Below are 15,306 nucleotides of genomic sequence, written 5' to 3'. Positions count from 1 at the left end.
GAACTGAAAGAGGAGGCAGGGTTTAAACTACCTTCCAGTTATGGAGATGGGTGGGATGTCACTGTGATGGGGTAGTGCTTAAAGGGGTTTTATACACCTCCTCTCAAAGGCCTGGATTCAATGCTGTTCGATGTGAATGCTAGTGAATTCTGTGGGCTCAAATCATGTTTTCTTTGAATAGGCTTCAAATCATGTTTTCTTTGAATAGGCTGCAGCTGTATCTGAGTCTGCATCTATGGAAGCAAGTCTTCTGCCAGCCCTGCTTGTGGTGCATTGGTATGTGTCCTCACCTGTCTGAACACAGGCTGAACAAGCTGGGTGTCGCTGGGAGGAAGCTCAGCTGCAAGCTGGGGGCTGGGAGAGCCCTCATGGGCACCAAAAGTCATTCGGGTACCAGGGGCCCTGCTGGTGCCCGAACAGAGTAGGTGGTACGAGGGATTTATCACGCAGATCCACTGCTGATGGGCTGCGCTGCTTCTGAAGGTGGAGACAGCCTCTGTGTGCTGCAAGGTACAGGTACTCGGGGCAGCCTTTGGGGAAGTTGTGTGGCATCCAGAGGCAGTCTCGGGGAGCACAGACCTCGGTGCCTGCTGCCTGGGAACTTTCCTCTAAATGCCAGCACGTGCCTGGGCTTGACCCCCTGAGCAGTCAGGCTTTGCCTTAGGCTCTTTCTTTACTGTCGCTAATAACTATCCACCACAGAGAGGTGCTTGACGCCCCGGGCTGGGGCTGCCCTGTTGCCCCCAAGCTGCCCTGCCCCTGGCTGGGGCAGTGAAGACAGGTCCTGGCTCCAGCACTGTCGTCCTGGGGAGCCACCAGTCTCCATTGTGCCACGACAGCTCTTCAGAGTGAGGAGAAGGGTCCTAGGTGGTGTCTGGAGGCTGGTGGTTGGTTGGTGGTCCTTGGTGCTGTTAGCCTCCTTCACCAATCTGGTAAAAAAATATGACTAGTAAATCATTTACTATTTACTCCCCTTCTGGATGTATGCTTCCTTTTCAGTTTTCAGGCATTTCCATACTAATGCCTTTTTTCTTTTTGGATTGGTTTCTTTTTTTGGTATCTTTTCATTGCGTGCCATTCAAGTATTCATTCGTATTCTTAGTTTCTATAAGCTATCTCTTCTTCTCATAAGAAAGCAACAGAACGTCCCTTTTTGTCCTTCTCCCTTCCTCTCTCTCTTTTAACCTTTTTTTTTTATTTTGCAAAGTTCACTTGCTCGGCACATTTTCTTAAAAGCGCAAATTTGCTGTGTAGGGAATCCACACGTCTCCTTTGTTGTGCCCCGCTGCTCAGTAGTTAAGCAGTCTGGAGAACTAAATCACTTTTGATGTCTGCTCGTTGTCAGTTCTTATTTGGTGCACAGTTTATTCAGAGGAATTTAACTGGGAAAAGCCAGTGGACAAACGGATCACCACTTTGTTTGAAGGAAAAGTTGGATTAATATAAAAGGGAGTGTTTGCCAAAAGTTGCCCTTGAGGTGACAGTGGGTTTAACATTGTGTGTACTGGGATTTTGCTGTGCTGGCTGTGTTCGTGATAGCATGCAGATGGCTCAGCTGGGGAGAGGCACTTCTCATCCAGCACAAAGTAGCTGCGAAAGCTGTAAGTGGTTGATTTATACTGTGTACTGGTAAATGGCTTTCACTGGGACGCTGAAAGGTGTTTCCATGACGCTGACCATAGGCAAGCCCATTGTCAGGGTGCTGTTTTTCCCTGTCTTGGATATTCACTGGCCAGTATTTATATATCTAAGGATTATTTTGGAAAGTGAGTTTCTTGCACTACTTGATAGTGATGCTGCAATGGGCTAGAGCAATCAAGAAATTTGATTATGTGCCTTTGCTCCTGTAAATGTTTCTGTTGCTAATAGGATATCAGCAGCAGAGGTGGAAAGCCTTTGACATTGCCTTCTTGGTGAGGGGCAGAGTCACAAAGCATAGACTGCTGATAAAACTTTGTTTTGTAAATGGTGTCTTGAGGACTAGCTTCCACCTCACTTCCAAAACTTGATGTTTTGTCTAAGCTGCCTCAAAGAAGATAATTTTAGGTTGGTTTTTTTTTTGTTTTCCATGTTTTCTTTTGTTTGGTGTCGCTGAGAAATCATATCCTTGCAAAGCTGTAGTCCCCAGTAAAGTATACATTTTGGACAACCTTCCAGAATGTGTTCCGTTGGAATTTAACAGTCTCTGTCTTGAGAGTGGAAGGACCTGGCTAAGGACAGGGTATATGCTTGCCAAATACTTTTCAAAGTCATTTTGACTTCATGGTTGTCCAATATTCCTGGATTTAGTTCAGACTGGGATTAAAGGGTTCTAGGGATGCATAACGCAGAATTTTTGTCTCACAGCCTGTCTGACCTCCAGTCAATAAAGCTTCCTTTCAACTTTTTATTAAGTATTGAAACTTACATTGTTCAAGTGTTTATCAAAGTTGTTATTTCAACATTAATCCATGCTGTAATACAAAGTTGTTCTAAATCCCGTGCTTGCAGTTGTGGACTGTGACTCCACAAACTCTTACAACGTGCTAGAACACTCTTCCAAATGTGGCAGAGAAAAGGCCCTGAATGGAAACAGGTTACATGGACTTAAATTTAGGCCTTAATATAATGGGTAAGAAGGACCCTGGACAACAGATACAATGACCTAAAGGATGCAAAATCCTAGTGATATATGAAGAAAAAGTATATAATGTGAAAGACTGCGTAGTTTTCCTATCGCCACTGAGTACTGTATAACTGCACTTCCCTTAAAAACAAATGGATTTCCACGTTCGCATATTTGCTCTAAAAAAAGAGCTGCTTTTGGTATGACTTTCTGCATAACGCAACGTGCATAGTCCCAAGAGGCTTTTCTCTTTCATCAGTGTTGTGTTTTGCCCCTACTTTGATATAGTTTAATTGTCGCTTTCTTCCTTTCCTATAAATATGGATGTTTACATGAACATACATCTCACCCATTTTTAAGCAGCATTTTAACTTTCTTGATGATAACAAGATGGCAAGCTGTGATATGTGTGTTCTTCTAGAGGCACAAAGAGTTTATAATGAGTCATTATTATAATTTGTGTGTGTGTCTTTGACTGATGCTATTGTAGCTTTCCAGGCAGATGTCCCACCCGCTGTGTGTTCCTAGTTTCAGTCTGATGAACTGCTAAAGCTACTGGACACTCAACAGTAGCTCCGGCATCCCACAATGCATTAGTAATAACTCTTCTTTGAGATGAAGAGGCTTTAACTGCAGCACACAATCAGTAGCCCACACTGGAAGAAACAAATCAGAAAACCACTGTTCCATAAGCACAGAATTGAAAGAGCTGCATAAGTAAAATGACAGACTATTCATTCCAGTTTGGAAAGCCTGAATAGGATTTTTGATGAAGTTTAATTTTCTTCAAGCTCTTCAGCCATGGATAAACCATTTAAAATAAAAATAGATGTGTTATGGAGCACTGTGCTCATCACTGTTTATTATTTTGAAGAAACATGGGTCCTCCTCCTCCTCTTTGCTAATGACAAATAATGAGTTGAATCTTGATCTCAATTTCAGCAGTACAGAGTGGGATAATTCCCCTGGCTGCAGGGACTTTACTTCATATTTATGGCAGAAAATGGAAGGAAGCATTTGGACCAGTGATTTTAACGGCTTGAAAATAACAGAGCGTGTATTCTCTGACACATCACTGAGTTGTAGATTTTTAAATTGTTTGATGTAATTTAAATAAACCTTCAGTAGACAGGCATCTTTTCAATTAAAATTTTTTTACTGAAGAACGTCATGTATCACTATTGCTGCCAAATGAGCCTCCCAGGCATCCTGTGCCTGAAATCTATTTCACCTTTCAACAGAACGCAGACTTGAATGATTTGTGCTGTCCGGTATGCAGTTCAGCTAAACCACTAAATCTTAGAAGTTGCCCATTTCAAGAGATTTAAAAACAACCCAAAAAAACCCAAAACCAACCCACAAAACCTGCAAAGCCCCAGTGATTTAGAAGAGAATTTTCAGCCTGAGAATGAGCTCACATGCCAGTGAGCTGCTGGGGAAGTTGATGACCAAAGGCAATCCTTTTAGTGATATCAAGTCTGATGCTTTGACTCTTGCTGGGCACTGTCTTGCTTTACAAATAGTCACGTTCACTTCAGTGAGTCTTCTTACGGAGCACTGCCCTAGTCAGCTCCACTGATGTTGTGAGAATCCCACCTTTTATTATTATTTAAGTGACAAACTCCTTGGGGAACATGCAGATCTGTGCTGAAGAGCTGGAACGGAAGATGGATAGGGACAGAAAAATACAGCCTGCCCTCTTCCTCCTGATTGTTTCTTTTCTTACACAATTATCCTTTGCTGCAATCAAAAGGATGGATGAGAGCATAAGTCAGCATCTCTTGAAAAACATGTTAATGAGCTTGTAGATTACTTTCTTATTTTTTCTGTACTTCTAGCCATTTTGCAATGTGACACATACAGAGCAGATGAGCTCATATAAATCTTTGTTACAGCAGGCCTGTGTTTTCAGCTAAGGCCTCTGCTTTTTATTTGCTGTGTTTTTTAAAGCACAAGATCATAGGTAGCTGGAAGAAGTTTTTTGAACGCTCGTTTTCTAAAGAGCTGATCAAGTGGCCAGGCTGTTAGTGGGTAGTTTTGGAAACAGCTTTGTCTTTATACTGGTATTTAGGGAATTACAATATATCGTTTGTTAACCACTGTTAGTTTGCAAGTTTTTGTTGTTCTCTGTTATAGAAGTATCTGTATGAGAGAGTAAAGGAATAATACGTTACCCTAGTACGACCAGCTAAAGCCAAGGAAGAATGTATGATCAACCATCAAAATATTTTGCCAACAAGTAATTTAATAGTCTCACACAGCCCAAGAACAGATGAACAAATACCTTACAAGAGGTGAGGAAGGCAAACAGGAAAAAAGATTACCTACCTCATGCTGCCGGTTTACTTGGAGCAATAATTTTGCTGGCCTTAGCTTAGATGGCAGTCACTGGAATAAACCCTTCATTTGTAAGCAGGATTCTGTTTTAAAGGAAATTGCAGAAATTTTTGAAGTCTTGGAGATGTATTTATTTGATTTTCATGTCAGTGTGCCAGATGAAAGATAAGGTAAGTGAAACACTGGTTAATGCTGAAAGAAAATAAAAATACCAACCAAATAAATATTTGCAAAATTCACAGCAGGAATACACATGATTCCACCACAGAGAGATGAATGTGTGGTCTGTTGAGGTAACAGTTGTTCCTGTCTGCACTGATATATTTTGGATCAGATTTCGATCCTAATGAGTTGTACTTAATACCATGAGGCTGTGGCCTAAGCTGATGTCTTTTAATGTCAGAGGAAAGAGCCAGTGGGTTTCAGAGCAACATTTTCTTTACAGACAGTGTATTTCAGTGGCACCACTTAACGGAACAAGCTCTCAATTCATGTGTGCAAGTACACAAGACTAAAGCTGGCTGTTCTCTTGATTTGTTTCAGCAGACACAGAGCCTGAACAGGACTTCTCACCAAGTTATACTCTGAAGCATCGGCTGTTTGAACGTCCCTTTTCCAAGTGAGTAATTCCTTTTGATCCTGAGGTCAGCCTCTCAGCTGTAAAGTGGCTCAAAGTGTAGTCAGTACTTTCAGAGTGTTATGAATGCTGGAGATACTAAATAGGTTCCTGTGGTTCATGGGCTAGGGGTTCCGTTGTAATTATCTTTACGGTTAATCTGCCCACAGTCCCAAGGCTTTCTGAGTTGTTATAACTTTGGTGCAATGTCCTGAATGAAATTGTCTGGGATGTGAAAATAGCCAACTTTATTTGAAGTGGATTTTTTTCACTTAAATGATGACAGTACTAACATGAAGCTACTGCATTACTTATTAGCCATGATTGAATAGTATCCATCATGTTCAAATGGTAATATCTTTTGTCCTTCTCTCCTCAGTGAAGCTTGACAATTCCTGTGAACTGGTATAATAATATTTTTATTTCATCATTAATATTTAATAGTGTAAGAGAGAAATGAACACTTTATGGACTGTCCACAACCTCTCTGGATTTTGTATTGGAGACTTTAAATTGTTCACCCGAGACATGAGAGTTTATGTGCTCTCAGACTGACCATAGTAAATAGATGAAGAACATTATGGAACACATTTGCTTTGTGCTTCTTATAGGGTGAGTGAAATGTAATAGGTCAGCTGGTCTTTTAAACAGAAATCCCCCCGGATGAATAATCAGACCTCAGGAGTTACTACTTTCTTTTGTTGCCTATGTTAACCTAGCAATGTCATATTATTTGCTTTACATCTGAAAGGTGTTATTCAAAATAGCAGAACCTGTATTTAGGAGTAAAGTTAGTTTAGTTTTTGATTTTCTGATATTTGATGCCCACGGGAGAGAAACTGTGCTTTGCCTTGCTTTGAAGACTCTCAAGGAAAAAGGGTGCTACATATGTTTCCAAGGGAGAAATGAGGAGGATGCCTTTTCAGCTGCCTCCCAGTGGACCTTGGGAAGGGCTTTTCCTTCTTGCTTGGTTCCCTCTCCCTTGCCTTTTCCCCCAGCCTGCAGCAAAGGAAGGTGGGGGACAGGAGAAGGGAGGAAAATTGCTGAGATGCAATGCCTGTGGGATCTGGAAAGGAGAACCAGCTCACGTGAGAACCAAGGCAGCCCTGAGGTGATTAGTGGGTGATGCAGGGTAGCAAGACAGCCCGGGAAAAAATGACACTTGTAAATGCTGTTGCTTTTCATTCTGTTGCAGTATGAGGACTCTTGTCCAAAGCTGCACACCGTTGCTCAGGTTATCTTGCATAATTGGTCACTCACGTAAGTTTTCAAATTAGGGCAGAGGAGAGGAGTACGGTGAGTGTGTGCTGGTGTAACAGGAGAAGGGAAAGGGGAGGAACATGTGCAAGACTGTATTTTAAAAATGAGTGCTGTCAGTAATACAAATTCAAAAAACATGTTTTCACGTAGGCATATCAGAGTGAAAGGTAAACGTTTTGTGGCTCTGTCGATGGGCTAGGTGTAACCTCCGTTGGCATTTAGGGTTTGCTCTTCAATACTGCTTTGCACCACAGGAAAGTTTTGGGAAGTGTGTTATTGTATGGGTTTATCTATTAATTTATTTTTAAAAGGAATCTATAAAATAAAAAGAAATATCCTTATTGCTATGAAAGGGCTTTTCATAGCAATAGGGATAGTAGGGAAAATTAATTTTGTGTTCTTGAACAGATATGCTAAAGCACCAGAAATTTTTTTGGTACTATTATCCTCTCGTTATTGAAGAGGAGCAATGTATTTAGTAAACTTGCAAGACATCCTGCCACTCTGTCTTCTGTTTGTATTTTTGTTTGTTTGTTTTGTGTTTTTTGTTTGGGTTTTATTTTGCTTTTTTTTGTAGTGTTTTTTTTCTTGTTTTTCAGAAACTTTCAAAGGAGGGTGAAATCAGGGCTTTGACTAGCTTCTTTAAAAATGTCTGTCTCAGTATTAGAATCAGTCCTAACCTGTCTGTGCTAAATTTCAGATTAATATTTATATAACGTGACTACCTACAGCACATGTGATTCTGCATTGATAACTACAGTGTGCCTTACCATGCTGTGATGTTATTCAATAGGAGACATAAACTGGATGAGTACTGTAAATATTTGAAAATTACACAGGAAAAAGAACATTAAAAGGTCAGGCTGTGGAATAGGTCTTTGATTCGCTAGCTCTGATCCAGCTTACATCCCTGCAAATGTTTTGTGTTTTTTTTTTTTTTGTGGGAACAAAACTGGTCCATTTTGAAACTTTCTCTTTTTCCATAGAGATCACAAATCAAATCTAATTCTTCCAGTCCTCATGGGTTAGGTTTAACTTCTTTTAGAGGCCGTTTATTCTCCTTGCAGTATTGCATAGCACATTCAGATAAATGCAAGATACTGCTCATGCCTGGGGTGTTGACACTCTGCTACAGAGGTGCCTGTAAGGTACTCTCACACCTGGTAGAATGTTTTGCCATCATCACGCTGGCTTACTGTAGGGAACAGATGGTTCTACAGTCCAATCTTACTTGCTCTGGGTTTTTAAAAAAAAAATAAAAAATTAGTAATGATTCTTTAAACAGATTAAAATATAAAGGGCTTAGTTAAGTAAGGGAAAACCTAAACAGTAAGTATAGCTCAAAATATTAAGTTTTTAGGTAGTTCTTATTGCAGAAAGAATGGCTCTGGAACCTCCAAAAAGAGCTTATAAATGAACAAAATTACCAAGAAATGAAACCCAGAGTAGAAAGCAGCAAAAGTCAGTATTCTGAGATAAAAATTTTTTAGTTTTTGAAAAAATTATGCCATATAAGCATGTAATTCTTAGAGAATTTCAGTGTCCTTTCAATTTGACTTAAGCTCAAAATAAATACTGAACAGAATACTTACTCCCTGTGAGTTGCTGTATGGTCTTTGATCGGTAAGATTATATTCATCTCCTCGTAACTCTTGCAGTGTTTTACAGTAAAACACGCCAGGGGCTGGGATCAATTTTGCTTTTCTAAAGGAGATGGTACTGGTAGTACTCATTTTACCCCCTCTCCTCATATCTGCTTAAAGGTAAACAGTGAAGACTCCAAGATGTTCAAAGGGCAGCAGTGACCTGTTAGACCATATAACATTTGGATAAGTAATGATAGTACTGTTTGCACTTCAATTAGATTAACAGCTGAACTTGCAAATCATGTTTCTGGAGGGTGTTTTTGGAAAACTAACTAATTGGCAGTTGTCTGAAGTAAATTGCTTGATATTGGTCAATGGTAAATTGTGATCATGTTAATTTAATTGCAGTTCTGTCAATGGTATAATTAACGCTGCTATCAAAGCAGCGAATCATTTCATTGGAAAAAGGCAGCAGTATGATATTAAATTCCCAGTTGCCATGACACAGAATGTGATTCTGCATAATAATAATGTTGGCTCTGCTTACTGTGAACAAGAGCCATTGTTTTCCATGGAAATAGTAGTAATCAGATGCAACGGTGTTCTACATTATTAGAAGTAATGCAAGCATATTGCCCCATAAAGACTTCTGTCACTCTAAGAAAGTTATCTTCCTAGCTGTCTGGGAAAAGGTGTGACCAGGAGCTGTGTTTTATTGTCTCATGATTGACAGAGATACCGCTGTGGACGTTGCCTGGGAATGATGAAGTTTTGCTGCATAACACACACAGGAGCAGATGCCGGGACAGGACTCACAAAATCCCTTTATTATCTCTTTCCATATTTGTATTTTCTGTTCTCACTTCTGGGAGTCATTTATAGGGGTTAATGTGACATGGACTCTGTCCCACATGCATCAGCTTTTCTTCAGATGACTTTCTCAGGCATGAAGTGGCCCTCTCCTTTCCTTCCACCCTCCATACATCCTAATGCCTGCCTCCCTTTTTCAAAGGCATGTCTTGCCATCACCTGCACCTAGGGGCTTTTGAGATTACTGGTTTGGTTTTGTCCTGCTTGAGTGGGAATAGAATTGTGTGCTTTTATTTCTCTGTCAGTTTGGTTGTGCAGTTGTAGAGCAGCATAACTGAGCAACTGCCCTAAGGGTCGGTCTCTGGCACCTCCTGGGTTCATCGTATGCTGCTAGAGCAGCAAGAAACTGCTGTAAAGATTGGCTAAGAAGGCAACTTATAAATTTTTTTCTGCCATTAAGGTATACTCTAGTGAGCTATATGTGTTGAGGAGAGTTGGAAAGAGAAGGGTTATTCCTGTATCACTGGTACATTCTGGTAATCTCCACCTGCCAAACTGTCATGCTAGAGTTTATTGTGGCTCACGCAATTTAGAACAGCCCAGTGAATGTGTAGGCAACTCCTTAAGACTTCTTGGCTACCTGTCTCATCTGCAAAGGTCAGGAAGTTGCAGAAGCTGCTTCCTAGAGCCACTCTACGTGCCTCTTTTTCTCTCTTTTCTTTTCTTTTTTTTTTTTTTTCCTGAGCTGTGCTAGGTTCTGGCTGGCCAGTGCTATGCTTCATATCCAAAGATTGCAATTTGAGAGGAAGACACTTATCGTAGTCAAGCTATGCTGTTGAATGTTTACAACTATTTTTTATTATGGACTTACCTACTCATTGTCCCCCTCCCCTTCCGATTGTTTTGTATTGGTTCCAATAATAAACACTTAAAAGTGAACTAAGGTATTGTAGGAGGCAGGACTGTTAACCTCTTATTCTTAGACATGATGTCCTGTCTGTTCTTTCCACATGCCCGCAGACATATGTAAATGCTTACAGATAATTAGGATTTTCTAAATTTGTCTATTTAAAAAAAAAATAAATTCTAGTGTTTTCTGAATTCCGTTTGTAATGTGATGAAATAAAATGAGATTTATCTAAAACTAAAGTCCCTTCTCCAACATCTGGTAGGCTGCAGTCAACAGGCTGGCACTGTAAAAGCAATGCAAGAAGCTGTAACTTGTATTTCAGATTTATTTCATCAGAAAGTTAAAGATTTGTAAAGCTAGCAGTTATGAAAAAGCAGATGTTTTTCTTTTTTTTCCTCTCTTTTATTTTTACTGATCAAACCAAACAACCAGATTTATTATTGCAGGGGAGGAATAATATTCAGGCAAAATGTTCATATTTGAACCTTGAAGAATTTAAAGATATAAAAATGCGATACCTAGTATTTTCCTCTTATGTTCTGTATGCCATGAATTCATTTGAAGAAGTGATCACTGATGGAGATTTGCACCTTTATAAACTAAAGAGTTAGTATTTCCTATTTGGAATGCAAAATGGAAGTCTGAGCAGACACTGATACTCATGATTTGAAAGAAAACTGAGTTTGGGAAATACTGTTATCACCTAGCTAAAGTAGCAGCACAGAAACTGGATTGCCTTTGGTAAGACTCCTGATACTTGAAAAATAAAGCTGTACAAATGTATTTGAGGAGGAGGGAGTGCATTTGAACTGGTATGGGTTCTTATCAATTACCTTTTATCCCAATATAAAGCTCAGGAAGAATATGAACATTTGTTTCCCTTAAAACATAATTAGAGCAACTGTATTTTTTAATAAGAAGCATTCACGTTGATCTCTTTCCTAAATAAATTCTTGATTTACACAAAAGAAATACTGTTGATGGGGGAGAAAAAGCAAGCTGCTTTGGAGTATTTTAACACAAATGGTAACATTAAGAGCATTTTGAGAGTCACGAGTGAATTGAAGATAAATAATAAGCAGTACAGATTTTGCATGTAGTAGCTTTATAGTTGCAAGCAGCAAGATTTAAATAACTGACAGATTTATTTTCTCCAGAAAGATTTTTATATTAACTCACTTTCACTTCCCTCTTATCTCACTCTTTCCCTTCCAAACAGATGTTAATTTAGTTTATCTTTAAATTGTCTCTCAATTGCACGTTGTGGATTTGTACAAAGTACACTGTTTTCTGTCACTGTCTGTTGCCATGCTCTTTATGTATCGGTCTATAAGCTGGTAAATGTCCATGGGGATTTCTACCAGTCGGAAATTTCCAATCTCACATGGTTTGCAGTTAACAATTGGGCATATGAGGGCTTATAATACTTTTCTTACATCTTGTTTAGGTAATTTCAGCTAGTTCTTTAGCCAGATTATTAATTTTTAGTCTACTGAATTCACTAATAATAAGTGACAAAACATTCTGTGTTTTAATTTTTGGTGATATTTACATAGCTCTTCTGCTAACAAAAAATTTAAGATACCCGATGTTTGTTACGTTCTATGCCTTTTCCTTTGTAGTCTTTTCTGCATCATTTTTTTCCTCCATGTTTCTAAAAATTGGACAACCCCTTTCTTTTCAATGTTTTTGCCTCTGCTATGCACTTTTGAAGTAGGATGTTGAGAAAGAAACATCAGACCCAGAGTAGGAGGCCTGGATAAGAGGATTTATTAGAACTGAAGGAAATGTTAATGAGGTAGTCAAGCTGCACCTGTATAGAGCACACATGATACCAATTCACAGAAGCAATAAAATGGAAATTAAGATTCATATCTCTAAAATTCATAATCTCTGTCTCCCGAACTACACATATGTGCCTCACCATTCCTACCATTACAGCTACTGCACCCTAGAAACCACATGTTGCACTTTGGATGACTCCAAATTTCACATTGTGGGGAAAGAAGCTTGAAATGTTCAGGGAAAGCTAAAACATTTCCTGTGGTTGAGAAAATGTTTGTAAGGACTGCAAATGCATAAAGTGTATTCTGATGTGTAATAGGAAGTGGTTGGAAATCTTTTTGGGATGATCTTAAGTTTTCACAGCTCGCAAATATTTTACAATTCAGACAGCTGCAAAAGGCTGAGCGCTGTAAGAAGATCTCTGCAGTCTGCACTTCCAAGTGATGAGATAGTAACACTCCTTTCAGAAGGAAATGGGTAGCTTCCAGGTAACAAAGTTTGTGTTGGTGTCAATGGAGGGGGACAGGGAGAGCAGGAAGGGAAAAGGAGACAAGGACGACTTCAGTTTTTGGCCTGACATCTCTATGAACAATTATTTCCATGGTGAACTTTGAGATCTGTCTTCTACATGAGTGATATGAATTTACTGCTTGTGGTACTGTAAATTACAAATCTCAGTTTATAATTTGTAAACTCTTTTCTGACATTCAACAGCAAAAGTGTCACTGACTGGGTAGCTTTTTGCAAACTACCTCACTATTTCATAACAAGCACCTCATAACAAAAAATAAAGAAGTGTAAATCTCCACTACAGCATATAGTTTAGATCAATATCAGATTACCACAGCATTTTGGTTTTTTTTACACTGAAGCTCAGAATTTTTCTAGATTAATGTTATATTTGAGTGCAAAATAACATTATTATTGGGCTTTGATGGCACTCTGATCTAACATAAATATCTGACCTAGCAGTAGGCTGGGAGAGGTTGAAGCCAATATATTCCCCTGTATGCTACACATTGAAAGCGTACATACCTTAGTTTAAACTACTCTGTTCTTTTTTTCTTTTCAAATCAATAGCTATTGCTTATTTTAGACAGAATGTTGGACATTTATATAGCTCCATTCTGTGCATTCAGTTCTCAAATACAGTATTTGCATTGAGCTTTTTGTTAAAGTAATCATACATACATCAGGAAAGACACAGTTATGTGTTATACAACAGCTTTAGAATGTTTTTCCAAGAAGATGTTTTCTTTCCTAGACCCTGCATCAGATTTCTTTCTGATCTTTTTAGCGGAGGCTGAGTCTGATTTCATTCAAAGCAACCAAAACACATCTAAGAGTGTTGGGAAAATAGGCCTGAAATAAAATGCATGTTGTTGTCATGACAACTAAAAATGCTAAAAAGGATGCAGAGAATGATTATTAAATAAGATGTTGCATCAAGTTGTTATGGCAACTCTACAGTAATATGAAAAAGGTGACTCCTTTCAGAACAATACTGTGTGAAAAGTTTTCCTCGTTATGGTATTTTTACAATGATGTGCCTTGATAAAGAGGAAAAAAAGAAGAGTGGAGAACTCAGTACAAAAGGAGGTCAGGATTCAGCTATCTACTTCAGTGTATTTACCTTTAAGTACTATGATGTTCCATGGAGAGTATCTCTGCTTGGGTCAGAACACAGAAAACACCAGAATATATCCCAGCGCTCCTTCCCAATGTTATAGTCCTATAATTGAAGGCCACATTTCGCAGAGTGATAAGCCTTCATGGCCCTCATTTACCCTCAGTGGGCTACATGAAGCCTTGGCAGCATTAAGAATGGACTGTGAAACCCTAACACAAAAATGGGATAGGGAAAAGGTTAATGCTAAAGAGTAGTATTAAAAGGCTTCAGTTTGTGAAAGAGGTTATTTTTCAGCAAACAGGATGACTTCCTTGTTTGTTTAGCTGAGGATTCCCTAATAAATGAGTATTTGCTAATAAAATCATTAAATGGATTGTATAAATGTACTTTGGAAGCCAGGAAGCGGCTTAAGCAGCAATTGCAGTGGAAGGAGGTATCTGGGCTCTGTGCCACAGCTTGTGGTAAGAACAATACTAAAAGCTGCCTTGTCCAGGACAAAAGAAATAAGGTATCATGCTCAGAGAACCCAAAATATCCCCGGTGCTGTTTTCCCTTGTGTGCGGTGCACAGCTAGCTCCATCCTACAGGTCACTGTGGTTTGTTCTTCCTGCTTATCAGCCCTGTTCTGGGGGATGCTTGCAGGGAGCCAGGAAGGCTTTCTTTCCCAGTAGTGCTCCCTTCCTCGAGTGCAGGAAAGTGGAATGAGCAGGGATTGTATGGAAAGCTATGGTCAGAGATACCGTTGCAGATGCACACAAGAGTGAATGGGCTTTTTGCTTAAGAGCTGGACACTTCCTTGTCCCTTCAGTTTCTACTGCAGCAGGACACAAGACAAGGCTGTAGGCACTTTTATTCAAGCAGTTTCTCTCCATGAAAATGTGTTTTTCCGGTTAAATAATTTTTTGGTATCTTTTTGCGTGAAAAATAACTGCTGTATGTGAAGATATTTCTTTTTTTTTCCTGAATATATATATATATATGATTTTAAAGTAACACAAAGCTAAACTATTACAACTCTAAACTAGAGTGTTTAGTTTTAGAACATGGATGTTCTGTTCTGACGCTTAAAGTTTACTTACACTTAAAGTCTGGCTTCCTTTTTAAGGGTTGAGCTCCCAAGCTGGACTTAGTTTTGTGAACACTTTCAACCACAGTTCTCTCCTGTAACATTGATCCTTTTGGTATCAGTTGGAAGGATATAATGCAGAGGTAAAGGAGAATTTGAGCTTGAAGCACTAGAAGAGCTACAAGTAGTGGGAGATACCAGACTTTGAATCAGAATAATTTTTTCAGAGTTATTACTAAAAATATGAGACTTCTGTGGGAGATGGAGAACATGTTTTGAAGCCTGAACATAGGCCTGCATAGAACTGGGCTACATTGTGATTTGGCAGATTTAAAAGCAGTTGTTGCATACTTGCATTGAAAATACACATGAACCATGGCCTGAGGTCAGATGTTAGTACTTTTCCTTGGGATTGTGATGGCAGAGAACCAGGTTAGCTGTGATTACTTCTGCCTTGGAAGCTTTTTTATATTTTACTCTCTTTCAGAATTCAGAGAGCAGTGAGTTTTTAGTAGAAACTGTGACTGCAGGCACACATTTTTTAATCTTCATGTTATTTTCTACTGTGTTTGTACCAAATGTGTGGGCTGAGTTGACTTTACTCATAGAGTTGGGGGAAAAAAAGAGTTTTGTTAAAAGTTGACTTCCAGCCTGGAGGTTGGATATGGGGTGGTGGTGGTGAGGAACCACGTGAAGTGGTA

Source organism: Chroicocephalus ridibundus, chromosome 3 (genome assembly GCF_963924245.1).
Source record: "Chroicocephalus ridibundus chromosome 3, bChrRid1.1, whole genome shotgun sequence".
Taxonomy (NCBI): domain Eukaryota; kingdom Metazoa; phylum Chordata; class Aves; order Charadriiformes; family Laridae; genus Chroicocephalus; species Chroicocephalus ridibundus.
This window is presented reverse-complemented; position numbering follows the sequence as displayed.